Below are 12,827 nucleotides of genomic sequence, written 5' to 3'. Positions count from 1 at the left end.
TTTGAAAATATTTGGATAATAGAAGTACAATTTTGCTTTTAATTCCAGCACTTGGGAGGCAAAGGCAGGTGGATCTTTGAGTTTGAGGCTAGCCTGGTCTACAGATTTTCAGGACAGCCAGAGCTACACAGAGAAACCTTGTCTCTCTCTCTATTTTTTTTTAAAGTACAATTTTGATTTTTGTTTGGTTTTGTTGCTTTGAACTTTTTCTGTTGTTTGTTTTGGTGCTGTTTATATTTTATTTTTTATTTATGTACTTGTATGTGTGCCTATGTGAGTCGACTTGTACCATATGTATACAGGCACCCAAGGAAGCCCAAATTCACCAGGTCCCCTAGAACTGAAGTGATAAATAGTTGTGAGTCACCATGTGGCTGTTGGAAAGCACTCTTAGCTATAACAGAACACCAGACCTTGGTAGGCCCCCAGACCTTAGCACAACTAAATCCAGGATGGAAGAATCATTCAGGCTGCAAAAATCAGCACGTTGGCTGGGCAGTGGTGGCACACACCTTTAATCTCAGCACTTGGGAGGCAGAGGCAGGCAGATTTCTGAGTTCGAGGCCAGCCTGGTCTACAGAGTGAGTTCCAGGACAGCCAGAACTACACAGAGAAACCCTGTCTCGACGACAACAACAACAACAAACAAACAAAAGAAAAATCAGCACACAGACAACACCATCTGCCAGAATGAAGACAAAGGCCTAATCTGTAACTGTGCACTTTCCCACCCGTGCCCTAGCTCACACGTAATCACTCAGAGGATTATTTTGTATTAATAAATGCCTAGGCCTTAAGCTAGGCTTCTTGTATGACTAGCTTGTACCTCAATTATCCTATTTATACTATTTCGTGTCTGCCACATGACTGGACACCTCTCCTCAGCTTCTTATGTCTGACTTCCTCCAAGACTGGGACTGGGTGGCAAAGCTTCCCGCCTAGCTATTTCCCAGGCCCCCTGCCCTCTGTCTCCTGGATGTCCCACCTCCTAATCCTGCTTCAGCTTATTGGCCATCAGATTTTTAAAAAAATATTTATTTTATTTATTATATATAAGTACACTGTAGCTGTCTTCAGACACCCCAGAAGAGAGTGTCAGATCTCATTATGGGTGGTTGTGAGCCACCATGTGGCTTCTGGGGTTTGAACTCAGGACCTCTTCTTTTTTGGAAGAGCAGTCAGTGCTCTTTACTGCTGAGCCATCTCTCCAGCCCTGGCCATCAGATTTTTATTGGTAGGTGATGCTGCCTTCCACACAGTACACAAGAATGATCCCCGCATCTCCCCCTTTTGGTCCGATAAAAGGCTCTTTCTCTTACATCAATACACACAGGAAGAAGACTTATGAAAACTGTCAGGTAGCAATTACATTAACAATGTCCAGTTCATCTGCATTTGGCAACCTTGGAGAAAGTTCTCTATTATCTTATCTTGATGAGTCCGTCAAGTTCTATTATGACTTGCATTTATCAACCTATAAATATCCTTTTAGACCCTGAAACATTTTGTTAAACCCTACACAACTTAAGCTTAATTGTGAAACTATAATTCTCTAGTCTTCAACCCCATCCGAGACCTGAGAAGGATACTCCTTACCTGAGGAGGCAGGGAGTGCAAACAAGCAGCTTCTAACTCTGCAGAAATGACAGGGGTTGCCTGTCCATGTGGGCAGCCACCTGACGCTTCTCTGCAACACTGGAGCATCACCTCAAGGGTACTGGCCCAGAATATCTGACAGAATTGTTTTGTCAAGTAGGAATTATGAAGGACTTGCCTACTTTGTCCTTGCAAAGTCCAGCAGTCAACTTCCCTGCATCCTGTTCGTCCATTTTGGACAGCATTCTGTCTGCAGTTGAGGAAAGGGCAGTTTCTTGCTCAGTGGGTAGCTTGCCCACCTGAATCAAACTCCATAAGGAGGTTCTTCAGTGCTCACCATCTTCTTTGAACTAGTGTGGGGGTGCTGCCAGGAACAGACGTGTCTCACTGTCACAAAAAAAAAATACTTTTATTAATAAAATATTTTAAAAGGCCGTATTCTGTAGATCTCTGAGGTTTTGGAAGACCATCTATCTAGAGTATATCCAAATAGGCAAATGTTGCTTGTTTCGAGCTATTTACTATCTGACTAACTTTGAAAACATCTATAGGAGACTAAATAAAGCTGATTATTTGCATTTTCAAATGAGTTGCATAGGTACAATACCTTATACAAAAGTTGAGACATAAATACATAGTATGTTGTAGCAAAATATAATCCTAAGTCGTTATCAATATACAAAGTCTATACTAAAGGTAATGTGGTCTGTTAATGCCTTTTAGTCTAAAAGTAGTTCTAAGAATCTACCCTTTTATCCAATATCCCCCCTTTTCTCTTCATCCTTTTCCCTTAATACTAGATAAGAAAGAAAGCATAGAAGAAAGAAAAAGAAAAAGAGATTCCTGAATCTGTGCAAAGGTAGAAGGAAAATACTAACTCCACAAAGTTGTCCTCTGACATCCACATGTGTTCTGTGGTACACACAAACACAGCTCTCCAAAACACATTTTATGAACACAATAACTAATGACAATTTTAAAACTGGTACATTAAAATAGATTTTTTTTTAATTGACAAAATCATCTTAATAAAATAAGAAGTCTAAGTTGATAATCAACTAAGACATGGAACTCAGAGAAGCTCAGTGGAGCACACCTTTGATCCCAGCACTAGGGAGGCAGAGGCAGGAGGATCTCTCTGAGTTCAAGGCCAGCCTGATCTCCATATCATGTTCCCAGGACAGCCAGGGCTACACAGAAAGACACTGTCTCAAAACAAAAAGACATCGGATTCATAATCAAAGGTCTCTCATCAAAAGTCAACAGGCCCGGATGCACACAGCTATAATTCCAGCACTAGAGTAGCTAAGGTAGGAGGATCTCAAGTTCAAAGCCAGCCTGGGCTACAGAGCAAATGACTGCTTCAGAAAACTAGAAATGGGAGCCCCTCCCTCACTTCATTTTCTGAGGCTATTACTTGGAGGTCAAGCAAGGACAGGAACAAGAAAAATCACAGGTATTTTCACTTACCAACATAGAGGGATAACTAAGACACAGCACTGTATTTTAGAATGCACATCTAGGTGTGAGTTATCACAGCCAAGCAGATTTAGCAGGACTCTAAGGGATGGTTTCACAGCAAGAAACTCTATTGGAATACAAAACAGGGCTTTACATTAACATATTAAAGAAAACACATTTTAATCCTTGCAGAAAAAAGCATTCGATAATTGAAATACCGTTCATCGTTAAGAATTTTCAGAAATCTAGGGATGAAAAGACACATCCTTCACTCTATAGATGCCCACAGTCAAGCATGCAGGTTGGGTGTCTAAGGACTTTTTGCCCCAGGAGGATTGCCACTTCAGCCAGAGGATGCTATAAGGCAATTATAAACTTGGTTGTGCTAAGGGTCTGGGGTGGAGTGTATAGAGATGTGGTTTTATTCTGGACTAATGCTGACAGCAAGTTAGCAGTTCTGGGACTGGATTTTTTTTTTTATTTTGTAAAGATTTATTTATTTTACTTTATGTGCACGGGTGTTTGCCGGTATGAATGCTTGTGCACCACATGTGCCCCTGGTGCCCTCAGAGGTCAGAAGAGGGCGTCAGGATTCACTGGAACTATACTTACAGATGGTTGTGAGTCAAAGCACCAAAGCACTGGCAGGGATCCATGTTTGCTGGACACAGAAGAGGGCATTTGGGAGCGAGTGGAGCTCCCTGGCCTTCTCCAGAGGTGCACCTGCCAGGAACCTCCAGGTGACCTGGAAGCTCTAGATATGTTAATGACTTTAATCTAGGACGTAGACCTTGGTTTCAAAGTTCTCTGCCTGACCCCTGGTAATTATGGCACCTTGAGGATGCAATAAAGCCTTGTGTGGTAGTCTCCTACCTACTTACTTCCACTGTCTTTGAGGACCGTGGCCATGGAGCCACAGTCTCCAAGGTCATGCAGCCTGGCCTTCATCTTCCTCTTCATCCCCATCCTGGTTTGCCTTTCTGCCCCAACTATCCTGCACCCCTTCCTGTGTTCTTCTGCCTTTTCTTTGTCCTCACAACCTTCATTACTCTCTCTTGCCCTCCCTGCTACCTTTCGCCCGCGGTCAATGAAATACCCACAGTCCCTGGAACCCTGTCAGGCCCAGAAGAGACAAGAGTAGCAGAGGAGGACACAGGTCACAAGGTGCACACTTGAAAACCAAGAATGTACAAAGTGGTCCGGTGTGCCTAGCCCTCTCCCCGCCCTGGCCTTTAGCCGATGTTGGAGGAACATCTGTTGAAACAACTGTATCTGTGATAGATGGACTATGTTCGAATACCTCCTCAACCCTGGTCCCTGCAAATGTGGCTTTAATTTGAAGTAGGGTCTCTGCAGATGTTGGCAAGCCACAGTGAGACTGTATCAGCTCAGGGGGACCCTGGTATAGCACTTGGAGACCTTACAAGAAGCGCATCGCACTGTGAGAAGATCGGGGAGGAACTGGAGTAGAGCAGGTATGAGAACAGCAAGGCCAAGAATCACCAGAATCTAAAAAGAAGGAAGGGCAGATTTTTGAGCCTTCAAGACACATCAGGAACTTTGTCAACACCTTGATTTTGGGCATATGTCTTTCAGAACCGAGACAATACAATCCTGTAATATTAAATTGTCCCCCGTACTGATGAGTTTTAAGGCCGCTCTAGAAAACTACTTATCTAGGACACCTAACTCTCCTTTTCATTCATTTTTTTTTAAATATTTATTTACTTATTATATGTAAGTACACTGTAGCTGTCTTCAGACACACCAGAAGAGGGAGTCAGTTCTTGTTACAGATGGTTGTGAGCCACCATGTGGTTGCTGGGACTTGAACTAAGCACCTTTGGAAGAGCAGTCGGGTGCTCTTACCTGCTGAGCCATCTCACCAGCCCTCTCATTTCCATTCTTAGGCTACAGCTGCCTAAAGTTCAGGATAGATCTCGTCCTCTCAGACCTGGAGGAGGCCGTCTCCTTCGCCGACGCTAGATGGCACTAGAAGGCTGTGCCAGCGCCACCTCTTGGGATGGCTAAAGGTTTGGTTTCTGGTGCAGTGCAGTGTGACTTGCTGGGATCCTAAATCCAAGCTAATGATTGGGTACTCGTTTCTGTAAGCTCTTTTCAGAGAAAGGGGTGTTTGTCCTGTCAGGGAGCCGAAGTGGATTCTCTCCTCTCAAAACTGCCCTGACAACCCGGGCTCCCGCTTTACAACTGTACAGCCTCAGCTTTTAAGAGAGACCTATGTTCAGGGACCTATGGCCTCCCAGGCTGGCGAAAGGCTGCCTGCCGTGCAAGGAGACGGTGGGCCACAAGGCCTGAGGATGCAGAGGATGCAGAAATGCTTTGCCAGGGGAGTTTAGGCAGAACTCAGTATTTTCAAACGCCACCTTGACAGCATCCTTTGGCTGAGTCACAAGCCGAAATCCAGGTGGGAATTCTTAGTCCTCTGTCCTCTCAGTCTCAGAGAATTTACTCCAGAGTTGTGGATCTCTTTTAAAACATATTCTTTTTACATTTTGTGTGTGTGTGTGTGTGTGTGTGTGTCTTGTTTTCACGTACCTCTGTGTACCACGAGCCTGCTTAGGCTACAGAGGCCAGAAAAGGGCATCTGGTGTCCTTGGAACTGGAGTTACAGGTAATTGTGAGCCGCCATGTGTGTGCTGGGAATTGAACCTGGGTTCTTTGGAAGAGCAACTTGTACTCTCCCCCCAAAAAATATTTCTTTTAACAAATATTGTGCACGTGCCCACATGTGTGGAGGTCAGACATCTCACAAAAGTCATTTCTCTTCTTCCACTCTGTGGGTTCTGGGGTCAGGTCTACAGAGTGAGTTTCAGGACAGCCAGGGCCACACAGAGAAACCCCATCTCAGAAAACAAACATGCAAATAAATAAATAAACGAAATTATACACTTATAGAAAGCTTCCTGCCCCCCTCCAAATATTGTTACACGTTTCTTAAAAGTGAACACGTAGTCTGGAGAGATGGCTCAGCGGTTCAGAGCACTGAGTGCTCTTTCAGGGGTCCTGAGTTCAATTCCCAGCAATCACATGGAGGTTCACAACCATTTGTAATGTGATCTGGCGCCCTCTTCTGGTGTGTCTGAAAACAGTTACAGTGTGTTCATCTACATTAAAATTTTTTTTAAGTGAAGACATTCTTCTGTGTGGTCATGACGCACTCATCGACTCTAGAGCTCACCAGTAGCACACCGTCATCCAGCCTGCACACCCTGCTCCACGTTCTCCTCATCTAGTTCATGCCTGTACAACCGTCATCCCCTCAAGGACTGAGTGGGCTGACCACCCAGTTCTCAAGCACCGGCTGTGTGGCTCTCATTCCCTTCTGGTGTCCTCATGCCCCACAGAGTTTGCGCAGAGCACGTGCTCTCTATTCTCTTGGTAATAACATATCTGGTAATTACCGTGCGTCAGAGCTGGCCCAGGAGGACCCAAGTGTGTGTGTTTCCAGGAATATCGTGACTCTCCATCCCAGGAATGTAAATATGTAGTAAGCTTGCATCAGATCTCGTAAAATGCTGGGTTCCTTGGGGAGAGGCAGAGGAGGTGGGTTCTGCCCCTGTTCCGCCCTCACAAGCAGATTGTCCCTGACCCTCTGAATTCCTTACACCCTCCCTGTACAAAGCCAATCACCTCTATGTCACCTGAAAACAAGCTTTTGTCATCTACTAGGAACGAATGTGATGAGCCTTTTTCTGAGCCCTGGTCACAGCCTGAGCCCCTCACACTCTGGCCCTCTGCACGGACCTCAGAATGAATGCTTAGTTCACTGCCAAGCTGTATCTGCTGTTTCCTCTTGCCTTGGAGATGGAATCCTTTTGGCCCTTTCATCCATGTGTCTTTGTCTCCTCATACAGTCATCCAGGAACCTCGAGCCTGATAGATAGATAGATAGATAGATAGATAGATAGATAGATAGATAGATAGATATATCAGGAGATCCAAGTTCAGCTCCCTGCACCCACACCAGGTAGCTCACAACTGCCAGTAACTCCAGCTCCAGGATGTCTGTCTGCTGTCTCTAGCCTCTTTGGGCACCTGCACTCAAGTGCACATACCCACACCCAGACCCGTAATTTAAAAAAAAAACAAACAAAACTATTTTAAAGGGTCCAGATTAGAAGACGGTTCTCCTCCTGTATCACTCTATCAGCCTCCAGCACTGGTCCTCAGAGGAGCTCAGTGCTCCTCGCCTTGTAAATACAGGTGCATTTGCCTCTAGGGGTTCTCTGTATACAGAAAAACATGCATACTGATACATTCTTGCTCTTTTTTCTTTTTCTTTGTTCACTTTACATCCCAATTGCTGTCCCCTCTACAGATCCCCCATCCCAAAGTCCCTTCCCCCTTATATTCTTTTCTCTCTCTCTCTCTCTCTCTCTCTCTCTCTCTCCCTCCCTCCCTCCCTGCCTCCCTCCCTCTCCTTTCATTTTTATTCTTTAATCCTTTTTCACAGTCCAGACTTCATCTCCTTCCTGGTCTGTGCCCCAACCGCTCCCCTCCCCCTCCCCCTCCCCCTCCCCCTCCCCCCCACCCTCCCTACACCATCTCCAAGAGAATGTCTCCATGACCCACCCTCACCCACCCCAAGGCCTCCCCACTTCCTGGGGCCTCAAGTCTCTTGAGGGTTAGGTGCAGCTCTCACTGAGGCCAGACCAGGCAGTGCTCTGCTGTATCTGTGTTGGGGGCCTCATATCAGCTGCTGTATGTTACCTGGTTGGTGACTCAGTGTCTGAGAGATCTCCAGGGTCCAGGTCAGTTGAGACTGCTGGTCTTCCCAGGGGGCCCCCTCCTCCATTGCCATGTGCTCCATTAGGCACCTGGTCTTTCTCAGACCACAATATGTTCTGTAGATTGCCCCTTAAGTAATTTTAGTTTTGAGGGTTTTTTTTTTTTGTGGTTATTGTTTTGTTTTGTTTTGTTTTCCGATATACATTGTCTATTTGGATATATTAGATGTATTTAACTAGCCAGGTTGATAACTCCTGGGGTTGTGTTCACATTTTTACTTTATTAAATAGTTGCAATATATAATGTAGATAAAAATGAGCTAGGACATCTGCAGAAAAAGATCTCCGAAGTGGAAGATTGAGTATGTCCCTCCAAAAGTCATATGTTGGAACTTAACCCTCAAGGTGGAGATAAAAAGTGGGGCCTGTGGGGAGTGAACAGGTCATGGGCTCGTGCTAATGTCCTTGTAAAAAAGGGTTGGGGTGAACTAGCTAGGACCCTGTGGGCCCTTCCATCTCTTCTGCTATTGAGGATATGTTTATCTCTTTTATAATGTCCATCAGTCTATGAGAAAGAACCAAGTGGTGTAGAGACCAGGATTCCAGCAGACACTGAAAAGGCAGGACCTTGATCCTTCCATTCTCCAGACATTGAGAAGTAACTGTCTATGGTTTGTAAGTCACCCAGTGTCACAGACTACATTAGAGCAACACAGATGGATTACGCACAGCATTGAACTTCCAAGTTAAATGGTATGTGGTAGTTGTTCCCTTCTGCTTAAAACATTTTATTTATTTAGTAAATTAATATGATGAGTACCACATGTGTGCCTGGTGCCTCGGGGGTCAGAAAAAGGCATTAGAATGCCCTGGAACTGGAGTCACAGATGGTGGTGAGCCAGCATGTGGGTCCTGGGAACCAAACCTGGGTCCTCTATAAGAGCAGCAAGTGTCCTTTAACCACTGAGCCATGTCTCTAGCCTCACAGTAATCATTTTCTTTCTTTTGTTTTGTTTTGTTTCGTTTTGTTTTGTTTTTCGAGACAGGGTTTCTCTGTCCTGGAACTCACTCTGTAGACCAGTCTGGCCTCGAACTCAGAAATCTGCCTGTCTCTGCCTCCCAAGTGCTGGGATTAAAGGCGAGCACCACCACTGCCCGGCTAAATAAAGTAAATACTTTATTTAGAAACAACCACACAAGTACAGAAAGCTTCCTGGACCATATGCCCAACCCCCTCCAATAATGTAATGTGTTTTCCTACCTACAGGCTAGGACACAAAAACAAACTAAAGCACACACACACACACACACACACACACACACACACACACACACACACCAGTGGCACAGAATTATTATCTAACCTTTGTCCCCATTCAACTTTTAACAAGATAACAGATGGCTTTTATGTAAATAGATAAAGACTCAGTTGAGTCACAGGCTACACTCTGCTGTGTCTCTCTGAGCTTCTTCAGTGTGGACCAGCTCCTCAGCTCCTCAGCTCCTTAGACTCATCTTTATGACCTTGACATTTTGGAGATGACGGGCCAGTTAGTTTGTAAAATATCACTTAATTTGAGGCTTTGCCTCATTTTAAAAAAAGGATTTATTTATTTTATGTATATGTTTTGTCCCGTTGATCAAAGTGAAGTCTGGGGCTTGTGGGATGGCTCAGCGGTTAAGAGCATTGGCTGCTCTTCCAGAGGCCCTGAGTACAATTCCCAGTGACCACATCGTGGCTCACAGCCGTCTATAGGGGGATCTGATGCACTCTTCAGGCAGGCAGATGTATATGCAGTGGAGCACTCATACATTAAATAAATAAAAAAATTTAAAAACAAAAACCAAAACCAAAAAAATAACCAAAAAAAAGTGAAGTCTGCCAGGCTCTTTTCACTGTGAACATTTTCTACGTGGTGTTGTCATATCATTCCCAGGGGGCACAGAAAAAGTGTCCATTTGCGGCAGTTGCAGCACTGATAACGGAACAAAGGAAAGACGGTGTCCAGGTTGGGGAAACTGAAGGATTTCCCAGCGTTACTTAGTGAGCATGCGTGATTCAGAAGTGGCTGCATCACCGAGAAGTCCTCCCACCCCAGCATGGGTTGCTGGAGTTGCTCTTCCGTCAAGGAGTCCCCTCTCTTCAACAACTGTTTACTGATTCATAACTGATGGGAAGGGCCAGTGAGCTTCCTGGTCTTGTTTGTTTCCTGTGAGTTTCCTGTGTAGTAGGAATGTGTCAATCCAGAGGGAATGGTTATATGATGTATGGTCACCTTGTGTGTGTGTGTGTTTCTGTGTGTGTGTGTGTGTGTGTGTGTCTGTATGTCTGTGCGTCTGTGTGTGTGTTTAAATCATTGTTAGCATTATTTCGATGATCTAATTGTCTCTAACTTGGCCGTTGGAAGTCACGAGAAAGTACTGGAAAGGTGATTCAGTAATTAAGAGCATTTGATCCTCTTTCAGAGGATCTAGGTTTGGTTCCTAGCACCCATATGGCACCCATATGGTTCCCAACCCTCTATAACTCCAGTTTTAGGAGATCTGACACCCTTTTCTAGCCTTCACAAACATCAGGGACCCGTGTAATACACATACATGCATGTGGGCAAACACTCAGACACATAAAATAAATCTTTAAAAAGGTCACTTTCAGTGAGAGTCCTTTGGGTATATATCCATAATTCTTTGAAATTTTTTTTAACTGTTTGACATAAACAGTCCAGGTTCCTTTATAGGCTTCCTCTAGAACCATCCATTTCTCCCCAAGGAGCTCTGGTATCTTTGAGTGGAAATAGTATTTATTATATTTATGTGTATGTGTGTGTCTACACAAATTTCTGGGCACCAAATGCATGCAGGAACCCAAGAGAGCCAGAAGAGAGTTCCTATCTTCTTCTTTTTTTTTTTTTTTAATTAGGTATTTTCCTCAATTACATTTCCAATGCTATCCAAAAAGTCCCCAATACACTCCCCCCCCCCCCAGTCCCCCACCCACCCACCCCCCACCCCTTGGCCCTGGCATTCCCCTGTACTGGGGCATATAAAGTTGGCAAGTCCAATGGGCCTCTCTTTCCAGTGATGGCCGACTAGGCCATCTTTTGATACAAATGCAGCTAGAGTCAAGAGCTCTGGGGTACTGGTTAGTTCATAATAATGATCCACCTATGGGGTTGCAGTTCCCTTTAGCTCCTTGGGTACTTTCTCTAGCTCCTCCATTGGGGGCCCTGTGATCCATCCAATAGCTGACTGTGAGCATCTACTTCTGTGTTTGCTAGGCCCCGGGAGTTCCTATCTTCTGAATTGCAGTTAGAGATAGTTGTGAGCCAACATGTGTGTATGCTGGGAACTGAACCCAGGCCCTCGGCAGAGCAGCAAGTGCTCTTAACCACTTTGCATCTCTCCATCCCTGGAAATAGTTTTTTGTTTGGTTGGTTGTTTGTGTTTGTTTTTGTTTGTTTGGTTTTTGAGACAGGGTTTCTCTGTGTAGCCCTGGCTGCCCTGGAACTCACTTTGTAGACCAGGCTGGCCTCGAACTCAGAAATCTGCCTGCCTCTGCCTCCCGAGTGCTGGGATTAAAGGTGTGCACCACCACGCCCGGCCTGGAAATAGTTTTTTAAAAAAGTAAACTGAGGCTAGAGAGATGGTTCAGTGGTTAAGAGTTCTGGCTACTTGTCCAAAAGGACCCATTTGTGATTTCAAGGTGATTTCATGCCCTCTTCTGGCCACTGATGGTACTGCACACACATAGAGTACAGGCATACATAGAGGCAAAACACTCGTACCCCTAAAAATCAATGAATTGAAAGAAATAAAAGCAATGATCTCAATATCAGTACCTTCCTCACTGTCCTTGGGTTGCCACTGCTCCCAAACCTTCTGAGAAGAACTGAGAAATATCTGTGTGTACATTAAGTGTGTATATACATATTCACATTATTTCTGCATTGTTTTATCAATCAATGGGGGCTATGTCAATTTTTGTATATTAAAAATCTGAGCCTATCTGGGTGTAGTGGTACATACCTCTAATCCCAGCACTGAGCAGACAGAGGCAGGCAGATCTATGTGATTTAGAGGCCAGCCTGGTCTAAATAAAGAGACCCAGGCAGTCAGGGATACTCTGCTAAAAAGAATGAAAGAAAGGAAGAGAAGAGAAGAGAAGAGAAGAGAAGAGAAGAGAAGAGAAGAGAAGAGAAGAGAAGAGAAGAGAAGAGAAGAGAAGAGAAGAGAGAAGAGAAAGATGAGGTGGTGCACGTCTTTAATCCCACCACTCGGGAGGCAGAGGCAGGTGGATTTCTGAGTTCGAGGCCAGCCTGGTCTACAAAGTGAGTTCCAGGACACCCAGGGCTATACAGAGAAAGCAAAAAAAAAAAAAAAAAAAAAAAGAAAGAAAGAAAGAAAGAAAGAAAGAAAGAAAGAAAGAAAGAAAGAAAGGAAAGAGAGCTATGAGTTCACCTTGTCCACCCCATTGCAGTCTGGCACTGTAAGGCTCCTGCCATTTTCTTCTTCTTGTTTTGTTTTGTTTTTTATTTTTTATTTTTTTAAAGATTTATTTATTGTATGTAAGCACACTGTAGCTGTCTTCAGACACTCCAGAAGAGGGTGTCAGATCTCGTTACGGATGGTTGTGAGCCACCATGTGGTTGCTGGGACTTGAACTCAGGACCTTCCAAAGAGCAGTCAGTGCTCTTAACCGCTGAGCCATCTCTAGCGCTGTTTTGTTTTGTTTTTATTTGTTTTTTGTTTTTTTTTAGTTTGTTTTATCCTGAAGGGGCTTGGTGAGAGATCTTCCTAAATACTCAGCTTGGTCATTCTCCTCAGCGCATGATGCTTCCTTTCATTTGAGACTTGGTAGCCAAGGCTGACCTTGATTTGCTATGCACCAGAGAATGACCCTCAATTCTTTTTTATTTTTAAGACAGGGTCTTGTCTGGAACTCACATTTAGACCAGACTGGCTTGGAACTCATAGAGGTCGATCTGCCTCTGGCTCTAGAATGCTGGGGTTAAAGCCATGAAC

The sequence above is a fragment of the Mus caroli genome, unplaced genomic scaffold, assembly GCF_978045245.1.
Source record: "Mus caroli unplaced genomic scaffold, Mus_caroli_1 scaffold_14, whole genome shotgun sequence".
NCBI classification, from domain to species: Eukaryota; Metazoa; Chordata; class Mammalia; order Rodentia; family Muridae; genus Mus; species Mus caroli.
This window is presented reverse-complemented; position numbering follows the sequence as displayed.